General features: G+C 49.6%; 1 protein-coding gene across 5 annotated transcripts in view; it reads right to left on the bottom strand.

Annotated features, from left to right (window-relative positions):
• FOXN2 (forkhead box N2) overlaps positions 1–15,016 on the bottom strand; it is a 125,621-nt gene that overhangs the window by 80,771 nt on the left and 29,834 nt on the right. The window lies entirely within an intron of this gene.

Below are 15,016 nucleotides of genomic sequence, written 5' to 3'. Positions count from 1 at the left end.
ATTATTAACAGCACAATTAATTTTTTTTTAATCGCTTGGCAGCCCTACTGAAAACAGAACAGAATGCTACACAACCCAATCTCACCAGTTAAATGTGAAAAACTAAGGCAGACTTTTACCAAATATAGAATTATTCCACTAGCGATTGAAAATGGAAGACAAAATGAAGCGTGAAAAGAAATGAAGGTCTGTGTAGCCAATGCAACAGAGGAGAAACTGAAGAGGACATATTTTCCATTCCAATGTCCAAAATATTGGAGAGTTTAAGAAAGTCATTTCCTCCGATTATCAGAAATTATAAAAGACTCTCCATTAAAAAAACAGTGAATAAAAATTGTGTGTGACCCTAACAGAAAAGAAAAATAAAGTAGATATACCATTACATTATACAGCAACCTGCCACCAAATAAGGAACAGACTATAACGTCAAAGGGTCACAGACAATATATCCCCATATTGGATCCTCAGCAGATCCTTAGTGTATCACCAATACCTTTGACGGATCCAAGGTTTCTATACGTTGCAATGCTTGCATAGCTTGTCATGCCAACAAGTACTATTGAATTGAATACAAAGATATTTAGTTTCTCTGGTTTTACTTCAGTTAGGATGCTATCTTACTTAGTTTACAAAGGGATTCAATTGTAAGTTAGACATTTAGAGGAAAAGCAGAAGGCTTGCTATGAATTGTTAATAACTGGGAACCTTGACTGATCTATTTTATAATATCACTGGAGAAGTCTTCTTGCTGACAAACTCAAAGGCTGGAATATGGTGTTTGGAACTTACAGGACAAGTTACTCAAAATATATTTTGTCTTTGTAATTCTCTGTACATCTATGAACCGCAAGGGCATCCCTTTAGGGGACTGACTGTGACTGAGCTGGGAAATGGATCAAGTTCCCAGGATTCCCAATCCAAAATTATGTGAAATGAAAAAGGAATTTTCAAAGGAGTTTAAGAAATAGCTGTCACTATTTCAGGATCTCCAACTCAGCAACTGAAGCTCTCTTTGCATTGTAAAAATACTTCCCAGCAGAGACCCAATACAACCCAAATTAGGACAGAGAGTCAGATTTCCCTTTTGAAAATATTGGAAACTAGAAACTTTCAAAGTAGTTTCATAGTAAATTCTAGAAATTTGAGCTTTTTTCTTAAGTAGCTTTGTAACAGCTTTCCAAAAGTTCCAACAGAAACCCTCTCTCTAAAGGGCAAGAACAGTGAATTCACCCCAGCCTCTACTTTGAGAAGGGGGCTAGGAAATGGCACCAGTACTGAGAGAATTCTGGGAGTTGGAACTCAGGGCAATTGTGGGAGAAAAGGTCAAAAGAAGGCTTTCAAGATCTCCCAGAAGTCACTGCTTCAGGAAACTGTGCTGGTTTTGCTGTATCATAGATACTCAAAGGGCAGTAGTACAGTGTAAGTATGGGCATGTGCCAAAACTGCAACTAAAACATCCTTACAGTATGGACACACTGCAACACTGGTAACTAAAGTGGCTTTACCCCACTGGTTCAGTCTCCACTGTTAGTCTCACACCCAGGCTTTTCTACAGACTAAATCTACTTCCTGCTGCAACACTTCCAGCACAAGGTACAAGAGACTGAATCAAACATAGGCCTGGTCTATACCTAAAACTTAGCTGACCTAGGCCTGGTCTGCACTACAGCGTTAGATCAACATTTGCGACGCCTGTACTCCACCTCGGCAAGAGGACTAGCGCTAGAGTCGAGCTTCCAGGGTCGAATTAGGGGTAGTGTAGACACAAAGCTGTGTAATTCGACGGGTTTGGCCTCCAGGAGTGCTCCAATGTGACCGCTCTGAACAGCGCTTTCAACTCCACTGCACTTCAGCCAGGTACATAAGAAAAGCCTCAGGAACTTTTTAATTTCATTTCCTGTTAATCAGCGTGGAGAGCTCACCACCACAGCTGACCATGCCTGCCCAGGGCCGCAAACGCGCTCCAGCATGGAGTATACAGGAAACACTGGATCTGATTGTTGTGTGGGGAGAAGAGTCTGTGCAGGCAGAGCTTCGAACTAGCAAAAGAAACACTGACATCTATGCCAAAATCGCACAGGGCATGGGGAACAAAGGCTACACCAGGAACACACAGCAATGCCGTGTGAAAATAAAAAACCTCAGGCAAGCGTACCAGAAAACAAGGGAGGCGAATAGTCGATCTGGTTCTGAGACACAGACATACCGCTTCTATGAGCAGCTGCTTGCGATTCTAGGCGGGGACCCCACCAGTACCTCAACACTCTCCATGGACACCTCCGAGGGGGCCCAGGCAGCCATGGGCAACAACGAGGAGGACATTGTTGATGAGGAATAGGAGGAGGAGGAGGAGAATGCACAGCAGGCATGTGGAGGATCCATTCTCCCCGACAGTCAGGACCTTTTCCTAACTCTGGAGCTAATCCCCACCCAGGACCTACTGTTGCGGGACTATGATGGTGGGGAAGGCATCTCTGCTGAGTGCACACTTGTAATTACACTACAGGGGTTAAATGCAATTGTGGTTAATGTTTAATTGGAGGTAAACAATTGGGATACAGTGGTGACCGGTCCAGCCACGCAAAGAGTGCTCCCCGGAAAAGCCTGTTTATGTGCCAAGAGTTTCCCCAACAAAAAATGTCCCCAGATGTGCCCACACAGCACCTATCCTTTCTTGTGTGCTTACCATGCCTGTCTGCAAACCGAAATCTGCTGCCCATGGCTCTGCCGTGTGTTGTACCTTACTGGTAGGTGCTTCTTTTAGAAGACAAAATGTGGCCATGTACCTCAGGGAATGTATTTACTGCTGGGAGGCGTTTCATTCATTGCAAGAGTTAACCTAGTGTTTTCAACAATGTATGTTTTTCTTTGCAGCTGCAACGTTGTCTGTGTGTGCTTCTTCCACACCAGCACAAAGGCTGTCCCAGATTAGAAGGCAAAAAAAGTGGACAAGGGAAGACATGTTCTGTGATTTGATGTGTTCCTCCAAGACTGACAGAGCCCAGCTGAATGCATGGAGGCTTACACTGTCGGAGAGCATGCACACCGACCAAGAGGGCAGGAAAGCATGCAGGGGACAAGAGCGTAACATGCAAGAGGAGATGTTGCGGCTTAGGGGGGAGCAAACAGACATGTTGAGGCGTCTGGTTGAGGTGCAGGAAAGGCAGCTAGACCTTAGAGTCCTGCTGCACCCAATGATGAACCAGCTGCCCTCCTCACCAAGTTCCATTTCCTCCTTTCCCAGACATTCTAGAATGCAGGGGGGAAAGCTCCATTATCCCTTGAACTCAACTCCAAGGGACGGTTCATGGAGCAGAAAGCTCTCATTCCCACAGCTTTGATTGCTCGACAGTGCAATTGTAGTAAGCTACGTGTCCTTGCCCCTCCTCCCCTGTGTTATCAGGCCCTTAAACCTGGGTTATCTTTGCTATTCATTGCTGTTTCTGTTCAGTGTTTGTTAGCATAATAAAAATGTATGAATTGAGGACAAGAGGCTCTTTATTCACTGTGCACACTGTGATTGGTGGGGGTTTAGTTTACAGGGCAGTACATGCAAAAAAAGGGGGCAGCTTGGTAAGGAACAACACACAGAACTGTCACATCAGCATTAGATCATTCATTAAACTGGTTTTCAAAGCCTCTCGGAGATACAATGTGCCTCAATGTGCTCTTCTTATTGCCCTGGTGTCTGGATGCTCAAAATGGGCTGCCAGGCAATCTGCCTCAACCCCCCACCCCACCAGAAACTTTTCCCTCTTACTTTCACAGATACTATGGAGCACACAGCAAGCAGCAGCAACAATGGGAATATTGCTTTCGCTGAGGTCTAACCCAGTGAGTAAACTGCGCCAGCACCCCTTTAAACATCCAAAGGCACATTCTACCACCATTCTGCACTTGCTCAGCCTATGGTTGAACTGCTCCTTACTGCTGTCCGGGCTGCCTGCATACGGCTTCATGAGCCACGGGAGCAAGGGGTAGGCTGGGTCTTCAAGGATAACTATTGGCATTTCAACATCACCAACAGTAATTTTCTGGTCTGGGAAGAAAGTTCCTTCTTGCAGATTGCTGAAGAGACCGGAATTCCTAAAGATGCGCACGTTACCTTTCCTGACCATCCCACGCTGATGTCGGTGAAATGGCCCTGGTAATCCACAAGCGCTTGTAACACCATTGAGAAGTACCCCTTGCGGTTTATGTACTCTGGTGCCAAGTTAGGGATGTGCGTTCTGTCTATCGCCCCACCACAGTTAGGGAACCCCATTGCGGCAAGTCATCCACTATGTCCTGCACATTTCCCAGAGTCACTACCCTTCTTAGCAGAAGTGAATTGATTACCCTGGCTACTTGGATCACAGCAGCCCCCACAGTAGATTTACACACTCCAAACTGATTCCCAAATAATCTGGAGTTGCAAGCTTCCACGGGGCTATTGCCACTCGCTTCTCAACTGTCAGAGAGGGTCTCATTTTGGTATTTTTGTGCTTCAGGGCTCAAGAAAGCAATTTGCAAAGTTCCACGAAAGTGGCCTTACGCATTCGAAAGTTATGCAGCCACTGCTCCTCATCCCATACCTGCATAACTATGCAGTCCCACCAGTCTGTGCTTGTTTCCCGGGCCCAGAAACGGCGTTCCACTGTGTCATCAAGCCCAGCTGCCACTGCCAGCATGTGCGAATTGCTCCATTCCATGGCTTCCAGCATGGCTATTAGTGTGGCATCACATTCTTCTGCGCGGCGGCTCCTGGCTAGGCTCTGCAAATACCGCAGGACGACGTGTATGCGATGCTCACAACAGTGTACAGCTGAGCGGGGTCCATACTTGCCGTGCTATGGCGTCTGCACGAGTAACCCAGGCTTAGGCACGAAAATGATTGTTTGCCGTTGCTTTCAGGGCCAGAGGGAGGGAGGAGGCAAGTGCATCATGGGATGCTGATGATGTGTACCCAAAACAACCTGCGAAAATGTTTTTGCTCCATTAGGCAATGGGAGCCTAACTCAGAATTCCAATCAGCAGCAGGAACTGTGGGATAGCTGAGTCGATGCTAGCCAGGGTACTGAGGATGCGCTCAGCCAACGGATTGTGCATAGTGGGGACATGCAGCATTGACTTTGTAAAATCGGAGGCTAAATGGCAGCTTAAATAATTTCGACCTAATTTCTTAATGTAGACATGCCCCTATGTCACTCTGGGTTGTGAAAAATTCACACCCCTGAGAAACATAGCTAAACTGACCTGACCCTCAGTATAGATACCACTAGATCAATAGAAGAATTCTTCCATCAACCTAGAGGCTGCTTCAAGGGGGTAGATTTGCTACAGCAAAGGAAAAATGTGCTACAGTTTTCTGTCACTGAAGCAAGCATCTAAATTATGGAGCTACAGCAGCACTGCAGCTGTATAGCTTGTGGTGTAGACATAGCCTGCGATGTCCACTGACAATTCAGAGCACTAACTATAGACCGAGGTGACCAAACTACGGCCCGCGGGCCACGTCCAGCCTCCTGCGGGAGGGGGCAGTCAGGAAGGAGAAGAGGGTTGGATGAGGGGGTGGGGGGCAGTGAAGGGCAGGGGTTCTGGGGGCAGTCAGGGGACAGGGAGAAGGGATGGTTGGATGGGGCAGGGGTCCCGGGGGAGCCATCAGGAATGAGAGGAGGGGTTGGATGGGGTGGCGGGGTCCGGGGACAGGGAGCGGGGGGGTGTGGATGGAGCAGGAGTCCCAGGGGGGCCGTCAAGGAACAGGGGGGATTGGATGGGGCAGGAGTCCCAGGGCGGAGGGGGGGCGCCACGACCCCCTTCCCTAACTGGCCCTCCATACAATTTACAAAACCCAATGTGGCCCTCAGGCCAAAAAGTTTGCCCACCCCTCCTATAGACTGTTGAACTAGCCTGACAGTTTGACTGTAAGCCATTTAAATATTCATAAATTAGTATTTCAGTCAGAAATGCTTCACTTTAACTACTGCCATTTAAGAACATGACTGGAGCTACTGACTAATTTTTGCTGAACACTGTACATTCAAGAGCTTACTGTTCGGGACCTAGAAAACATGTAGTGGAATCTTTAAAATGTGCATAAACCTTTTAGGAGTGTGCATAGTAGCAAAAATAAATTAATTTGACCTCTGGATTAAAAACAACAACAAACAACACATCTAAAGTTACCATTGCTACAGCTGGAAACCAGTATTTCATTTTCTATTTATGTGCAGTGACTGGGATTGTTAACTAACTCAGTCATTCAAAAATCATGCCACCTTACTTGGTACAGCTGGTCAAAAATAACTTTACTGAAAAACTAAATAATTCTTCCCAATCAAAAAGCCCGCAAATCTCATGGCAGATTTATGTTGATAATCAGTGCATTGCTGAGGACAGATTTAAACATACTTGAGAAAAATAAAAACTTATAGATCTACTATTCAGTTTTTCCATGTTTCCTTAAAACTTAACACTATTAATTCTAACCTAGTTCTTTAAAAAACAAAACCCCCAAAACTAATGATATGTGGGTTTTACAATTTTCCTTATGATAAGCAATTTTCATTTCCTTGTTCCATTCCTTTCCACCCAATTGTGCACTAGTTTACACTGCTCAGCTATGTATTATGGTCACTTACTGATCAACCCATTTAAACAGCAGACAAAAAAGCAACATTCAAATTTAGGTTGCGGTTATCCGTTTTAGAGAAAGGGAATCAGTGATCTCAGTTTACTAGTGTGAATTTAGCATGGACTCTCGTGCAGCCTTTTCAAAGACAGGAATTGAAGGAAAATGTTAATTTAGCTAAACTGGCTCTTATAATCAAGTAATATTTGTATGGTGTTAAAGAGTTATTGGTTTATGTGTTATCAAGTATTCGCCAAATGTCATTAAAATGTATAAGGAACTATCCTAAACATTTAAAATAAAATATAACTGCAAACATTCTTATTTTTCAGGAACTGTGAAGAATACTTGTAACCTCACCTATTATGGCCCAATAAAGTCACAGCCCTATAACCCTGCCACTTTTCGAGGCTGTACTCCGCAAGGGCTTTAATTAAATTCTGCATCAAGGATTATTTAAATACTGGGCAAATTATAAGAAGCATGGTATATAAAAAGTTATTTTAAATATAATTATATTTGAACTCCACTGTAATAACTCTTTTCAGAGTAGCAGTCGTGTTAGTCTGTATCCGCAAAAAGAACAGGAAGTGGGCTGTAGTCCACGAAAGCTTATGCTCTAATAAATTTGTTAGTCTCTAAGGTGCCACAAGTACTCCTGTTCTTTTTGTAATAACTCTGAGCACACTAATGTAAGGTAGACAGGATTGAAATGACACCTGTAGAGATGCATAGCTCCCGAATCGCCAGTCCACAGGCGCGGCAAACTGCTCCCATGGCTACGAGGCAGGAGTGACCTTCGATCCAGCGTTTGTGTTTGGGAAACTTATTTGGCTGATTTGATTGTACCCTCGCAGCTGGTGTTCACGCGCTCAAGAGATGGGTTCGTTATCTTATGTGCATGTATACTGCCTGGCTCTTCTATGCGCAAGAATGTAACCACTAAGAAGAGTTGTAAACAAAGTAAGGAGAGAAATAAAAACCCCAGGAAAAGTTTTCCTGGGAGGCTTTTTGCAAGAGGCTTGTAAAGCTCTCTAGCTACCACAGACCTGGCGTTCTGTTTCCTTTCCTGCGTCGTCACCACAGCTGGTGACCCCGACGTGATACCCCTCTACTCACCGGCTGGATACGCCGAGCGCGCCCGCGGCTGTTTGCCGCCCCTTATTCGTGAGTATGGGGGGGAAACTTTCCAGTGCCCAGAAGGAGCACGCAAGAGAGTTACAAGAGATTATACGACAGCGATCATGTGTCGCTGTCCCGGTCGCTCATATTGAGGACCTCCTAAGGGAAATAGATCGCCAGTGCCCCTGGTATCCAGACTGCGGGTCATTGCAGCTTTTTGATTGGATACAGATTGGGATCACCTTGTATAGTAAACCCCGTGCCCCAGTTCAGTGCCTGCTGCTCTGGCAGCGTTGTAAGGAGGCACTGGAGGGGATCGGCCCCAACAGCCCCAAGCCGGTCCCCCTTTTGCCCCCAGGTGATGGGCCACCCCCCTCCTGCCCACAGCTGACCCTCCCTGCGCCGCCGCCCGTGGCGGCGCCCCCCTGCCTACCGGTCGGGCAGGGGGGCGCTGTCGCCGCGGCGGTGCGGCAAGCGCGTGAGGCCGGTCTCTTGACCGATGAGGAATCCAAGTGTGGGTTCGAGGCGTTTCCCGTCTCTTGGCGGGATAATGGAAATGGGGGGCAGATAGTGGACTGGGAGGCTCTCCCCTACTCAGTTCTGCGCGAGCTCCGCAAGGCAGTTCGTGAGACCGGGGTGCGGTCCACTTTCACCCTGGGGATCTTGGAAGGTGTGTCAAACGGTTACTTCTTGCTCCCCCAAGATTGGAAAGACATGTGTCGCATGGTGCTGTCTCCCGCGCAATACGTTGTGTGGGATAGCGAGTACCAGCGAGAGGCGCTTGCAGCAGCAGCGCAAGGTGGGGGGGCTTATCTTGCTGAGCAGTTATATGGCACAGGGCAGTTTTCGAGCATCCCCGAGCAGGCGGCGGGCACGCCCCGGGTAGCTTTTCCCATCATTGGCCAGTGTGTCCGTCGCGCGTTCCGCAGGGTCCCCGCTGCAGGCGAGTCCTCTAAGTCCTTTGCGGTTACTCGGCAGGGTGCCACCGAACCATTCCACCAGTTTATTGACCGCCTCCAAGAGGCAGTCCAGAGGCAGATTGATAACCCGCAAGCCCAGACTGAACTAATGATAAAATTGGCTTACGAAAATGCCAATGCAGACTGCCGCCGTGCCATGCAGGCAGTGGTCGGGCGCCCCGGGTATACCCTGGCAGAATTGCTGCAGGCGTGTGCTGACGTAGGCACTCAGACCCATCAGATGGCCCTGCTGGCAGCTGCCCTGCACAAGGGGCAGAAGCCTCAGGGGAACTGCTTTAACTGCCAGAAGCCCGGACATTTTTGGCGGGAGTGTCGGGCCCCTGCGGGGGGCATGTGTAAAAACAAACCCAAGCCCCGGACAGACCAGAGGCCCCGCACGCTGTGTCCGAAATGCAAAAAGGGCTACCATTGGGCTGCGCAGTGTCGCTTGGCCGGGGGTGACAGCCGGGTCTTGGCTGCTAACCGAGACAACCCCCCGGGAAACTAGTAGGCGGGCCTGCGACCAGCCCGAGACCCAAGGCCGCGCCCCTCTCCGTGCACGACGCCCCCGCCGCCACAAGGGGCAGTGCGGGGATTGACCTTGTTAATCAGGAAAATATGGATATCACTCTCCCCGGGGAGGTCCTCCTCATGCCGTCCCAGATTCAGGGCCCGCTGCCGGAGGGCATGGTGGGCCTTGTCCTACCCCGCTCGTCCGCCAGCAAGCAGGGCCTGTTTGTGGTGCCTGGGGTGGTGGATTCGGACTATGGTGGAATTATCCATGTTCAACTGTGGAGTCATCTCCCGAAACGGCTGTTTCAGGGAGATGCCTGGGCGCAACTCATACTTGTGCCCTACTCCCTTCCGGCAGGGGGAAGAAACGTTCCCCGAACCGGAGGCTTCGGGTCCACCGACCAGCGCACTATTCACCCACAAGTGGCAGCAGTTGTTAAAGACATTGGAGCACCACAACCCAAACGCATTTACTGCCTCAACGATCAGCCGTTCGAGGGTGTTATCGACTCTGGGGCAGACATTACCGTCATTGCCGCTGCGCAGTGGCCCGCCCATTGGCCCACAGAGCAGGCTCCGGCAGTTTGGGGTGTGGGCGGGGCACAGGACTCACAACGAAGTGCCCGATGGTTGGAGGTTAGGGCGCCCCAAGGCATCCGCCGCGCCCGTATCCGGCCTATCATTCTCCCCGTCCACCTCAACCTGTGGGGCCGTGATTTATTGACACAGTTCACTGCCACCATCCATATCAATGATTAGGCATACGGCCCTCCCCCTCCGTTGGCTCACTGACGAACCCGTATGGGTTGCGCAGTGGCCGCTTCCTTTAGAAAAGCTGGAGGCCCTCCAGCACTTGGTTAATGACCAGCTGAAGGCAGGACGTTTGGAGGAGTCCACTAGCCCCTTTAATACCCCCGTGTTTGTGATTAAAAAGAAATCTGGCAAGTGGCGCCTCCTGCAGGACCTTCGCGCCATTAACAAAATTATACAGCCTATGGGTCCCCTGCAGTGTGGTACCCCTAATCCCAACCTTATTCCCTGTGATTACCGGTTATTTGTAATAGATTTAAAGGATTGTTTTTTTACCATCCCCTTGCACCCTGAGGACCGGGTGCACTTTGCCTTCACTGTTCCGGTTTTGAATCACTCCCAGCCCACTCCACGCTATCAGTGGAATGTGCTCCCTCAAGGCATGTTGAATAGCCCCACCTTGTGTCAGCATTTTGTTGCGCAGGCCCTACGGCCCTTCCGCGCAGCACACCCAGATGCCTTAATTTACCACTACATGGATGACATCCTGGTGGCTCACCCCGTCCTCCCTGATGACTGGCTGGACGAACTGCGCCACCAGCTTGCGGCGTGTGGCCTGGTTGTGGCACCGGACAAGATCCAGCGTCAGCCACCCTTTTTGTATCTTGGTCACCGCATGCTCCAGTCATATGCCCGTCCAGTTTGTCCCGAGTTGGTATTGCCCAACCCTCTTACGTTTGTACAGCTTCAACAGTTATTGGGGTCCCTTAATTGGATTCGTCCTTTTTGCCCTCTGACTACCTCCATGCTGTCCCCTCTTTTTTCTGGCCTTCGGCAGGGCCGTCTCCCCGGAGATATCATTCCCGTTTCCCAGGAACAGCGCCAAGCGGTCACCCTCATTAACCAGACCCTGGCCCAGGTGTGGGTCGACCGCCGAGAAAGGGAACAGCCCCTTTTTGCCATTTTGCTTCCCACACTCTCACAACCGACAGCTGTCCTCGCCCAGGAGGGGGCGGCAGCGCGTCTTCGTTTAATTGAATGGATTTATTTGACCCACTCCCCTCCGCATACTATTCAGACACTCCCTCAACAGGCCGCAGAGCTGATTTTTAAAGTGCGAGAACGGTCCCGTACCCTCTTGGGTTGGGACCCCGTTGCCATTATTGTCCCCATCCCGGCTAAAGACTGGGAACGCACTGTCTCTTGCAGTGCCACCCTCCAATTGTCTCTTGCTGACTATGTTGGGGAAGTTAAATATCACATTCCCCCTGACCCCCGTCTTTCATTCCTACAACAACGTTGCCTTCACCTCCGGCCGTCCTTGTCAACCGTCCCCATTAAGGATGCACTTACCCTTTTTACGGACGGCGGCCCAACACGAGGTGCGGTCAGCTGGCAGGTGCAAGGCACTTGGCAAGTCCGCTTTACCCTGCCTCAGCGCTCCCCACAGCGCGCAGAGTTGGCTGCTGTCATCCTGGCCTGCCGATGCTTCCAGGATGACCCTTTTAATTTGATTACTGACAGTCTTTATGTTACTAATGTTCTTAAGTCTCTTCCAGGTTCCTATGTGTCGCCCTCCTGTGATGACAATTTGTTGGCCCTTTTTCTTACCCTGCAACAGCTCCTTTCCTCCCGCTCTAGCCCACTGTTTGTGGCACACATTCGCAGTCACACCACACTACCGGGCCTATTAACAGAAGGCAACACGGTGGCCGACCAGGCGGTCAAATCGGTGGCCTCAATTTTTTCCTCCCCAATCGAAAGCCACGCCTTTTTTCATCAATCCGCCAAGGCCCTTGCCAAGCAGTTCACTCTCCCATTGTATCAGGCGCAGGCCATTGTTCGCCAGTGTGACCTTTGCGCTTCTCTCTCCAATAGCCCGGAGGTAGGGGTTAACCCTCGTGGAACCTCGGCCAACCAGCTCTGGCAAATGGATGTTACACATTTCCCTCCCTTTGCCCCCTGGCAGTATCTTCACGTGTGTGTAGATACCTTTTCCCATTATGTGTGGGTCACCCCCCAGAAGGGTGAGGCCTCTCGTCATGTTATTAATCACATGATTCGCGCTATGGCAATCATGGGTCACCCATCCCATCTTAAGACCGACAACGGCCCCGCCTACTGTAGCTCGGCCTTTGCCTCCTTCTGTACCACGTGGGACATTGTCCACACGTTTGGTATCCCGTATAACCCCACAGGCCAGGCCATTGTGGAACGAGCCAATCGTGCGCTCAAACAAGCCCTGGTCCGCCAAAAACAGAAAGGGGGGATTCCCGTAGGCCTTCCTCCCCGCCAGGAATGGCTGGCTGCAGTGCTTTTTACCCTGAATCATTTGAATTTGACTGACAACTACTCTGCAGCAGAATGTCATTTTCGCAGCTACCAGGCCTTGCCCCGCCCCTTTGTTAAATATCGCAAGGCCCCAGACCCTCAGTGGCATGGCCCAGTGCCCCTTATAACGTGGGGACGAGGGCATGCTGCCGTTTCTCTTCCTACAGGTCCGTTGTGGGTCCCGGCGCGTAACGTCCGCCCGTGGCACGGCGATGGCCTGGCACCAGGGACTATCGAACCCCATTCCACAGTTCAACCTACATCTGCAGGATCCCGAGCGTCCTCGCCAGCGCCCCCCGCGGGGGCCCCCGCAGCGCATAACCTGGGGACAGGTTAAAGCCCTTTCACTGCAGGCTGAGCAGCTGCGAGTGCAGCAGCAGCTAGAACCTACCGCAGAAAATTACCTTGTGACATTGTTAGCTTGCCTTAATGCTAATTCACTCCTTATTTTGTGTGTATTGGGGAGTTTCCTGTTGGCCCCTAGCTGCCAAGGCGAACCCCAGATGGAGCAGCGGCTGCAGTTTAACACCTGGGTCCACCTGGCAGAAGTATTAAATCAATCTGATTTCTGCCTGGCCGTTGCCCCGGAAATGCAAGGTCTGTTAAGTACCTGCCTTGTTCCTGTCTGTAAACCACCCAGCAACATCTGGGGTGTGAGACAGTGAAAGAAATGTGCTGTTTTAAGCTTGCTGATAATAGTTTTGTATGCAATAGCAAATTGATATGCTGAAATGCTATGCTTAAGTCATCCGCCAAGACGTTTTTCTTCCTTGGTAGGATTATATTTAGTTATAGCCACCCTTAGAGTGGATGAAGACCCTTTTATAGTATGGGGTCCTAGTTTTGATGTTTGACGTTTTACTTTGCTGCTTTGTTTAATGTATACCCAATCTAGTGGCATTGTGTATGCTACCCTGCGAGAGTGTTTTGTTTAAACACCGCATTTATAAAATAAAACAGGGGGAGATGTAGAGATGCATAGCTCCCGAATCGCCAGTCCACAGGCGCGGCAAACTGCTCCCATGGCTACGAGGCAGGAGTGACCTTCAATCCAGCGTTTGTGTTTGGGAAACTTATTTGGCTGATTTGATTGTACCCTCGCAGCTGGTGTTCACGCGCTCAAGAGATGGGTTCGTTATCTTATGTGCATGTATACTGCCTGGCTCTTCTATGCGCAAGAATGTAACCACTAAGAAGAGTTGTAAACAAAGTAAGGAGAGAAATAAAAACCCCAGGAAAAGTTTTCCTGGGAGGCTTTTTGCAAGAGGCTTGTAAAGCTCTCTAGCTACCACAGACCTGGCGTTCTGTTTCCTTTCCTGCGTCGTCACCACAGACACCTAAGACAGAAAGGACAGGTTTCTTTAGCTGAGAGGTTTGATGATTTCCTGTAGATAATTGGTGTTCCTGGAGTTCCGTTCTCAAGTCCAAATAACTGACGTTCTTTAAGTAACAATGGTTTGTAATTATTTTTCTTCTTCTCAAAAAGGAATATTCTAGGGCTTAATTCAGCACATTATACAGCACATTATGGCCTGCTGTAGCAAAAGCCCCGAAAGGCAGCTGATACTTCCTTTCTACAGGAAAGGCTTGCAATGCCACAGAGCCCACCATTTCTCTAAACAGAGATTAGCTGTGATGAATTGTGAGGATACTCAAGGAAGCTCATTAAAATGAACTTTCCTGTCTCCCCTTTTTTGCTCTTCATCCCCCAAAACACATAAGGCCATATAACCTGTAGGAATTACTGCTGCTGTACAGCTGACATGACACCATCTTCACCCCTGCTGTACTTACCAAGCTAGGGGCTGTATAGCTCCTGGCACAATCTACGGTATGCATCTGTGTGACGGGGTGTGTACTGGGCAAGGGAGAGTTAACCCCACACTGTGGGTGGCAGAATTTCCGCCCCTCAGACCATGCTGGTAATGCTCCATCTGCTGCCTTATAATAAAAGGGAGCAGCCCAGCTCATTCTAGGCTGACCACCCAAGAGAGAAGATGCTTGATGGAGGCTCCAGGCCAGGAGCCGTTACAGCCACTGACTGTGGGAGCCAGAGAACCCTGGGGCCAGATTGGAGACCTGCTACCTTCAGTCAACTGCCGGGAGTCAGACTTCCAGGGTGCTACCTCTGCCAGGGAACCCAGGGATACCAACAATGTATGGACTGCTACCTCAGGAAACATGGTAGGAAGTGGCCCAGGGAGGCAGGGCGGAGAGAGTGGTATCTCCCACCCGAGCAAGGTCAGCATGTTGCAGTAGGATTCCCTGCTGACTGGGTGGCAACCACACCTGTCTCCAAGAGGGCCCTGGGCTGGGACCCAGTGGAGAGGGAGGGTCCTGGTCCTCCTACCCCAGCCACCACCCACCCCTAGGTGACAGCCCACTTCCCTGAATCTAGCCACTAGGCCACGCAGCCCTGAACATAAGGGCAGCTGTGTTGACTCTGGCCATTAGGCCGCCCAGCCCTGTACCCGAAGGCCGCCATATTGACTCCGACCCCTGGGCCATGCTGCTTTCAGCCTGGGGACAGACTGGTAGACTAACTGTGGTGGTATCACAACCCCAACCCACCCCCAAAGGAGGACAGGGTTTGCATATCATGTGACAATTTGAAAGAACAGAAGAGACCAATCAAATTAATTTACATAATCATTCTACTGTTCATACATTCAGTTAATGATATGCTGACAAGTCATCCACCATACACTCTCCCAACAACCAAAAGACATAC

Source organism: Malaclemys terrapin, chromosome 3, assembly GCF_027887155.1.
Source record: "Malaclemys terrapin pileata isolate rMalTer1 chromosome 3, rMalTer1.hap1, whole genome shotgun sequence".
In the NCBI taxonomy this organism is placed as follows: Eukaryota; Metazoa; Chordata; order Testudines; family Emydidae; genus Malaclemys; species Malaclemys terrapin.
The sequence above is the reverse complement of the archived record's forward strand: the minus strand, read 5'-3'. Positions and strand labels throughout refer to the sequence as shown.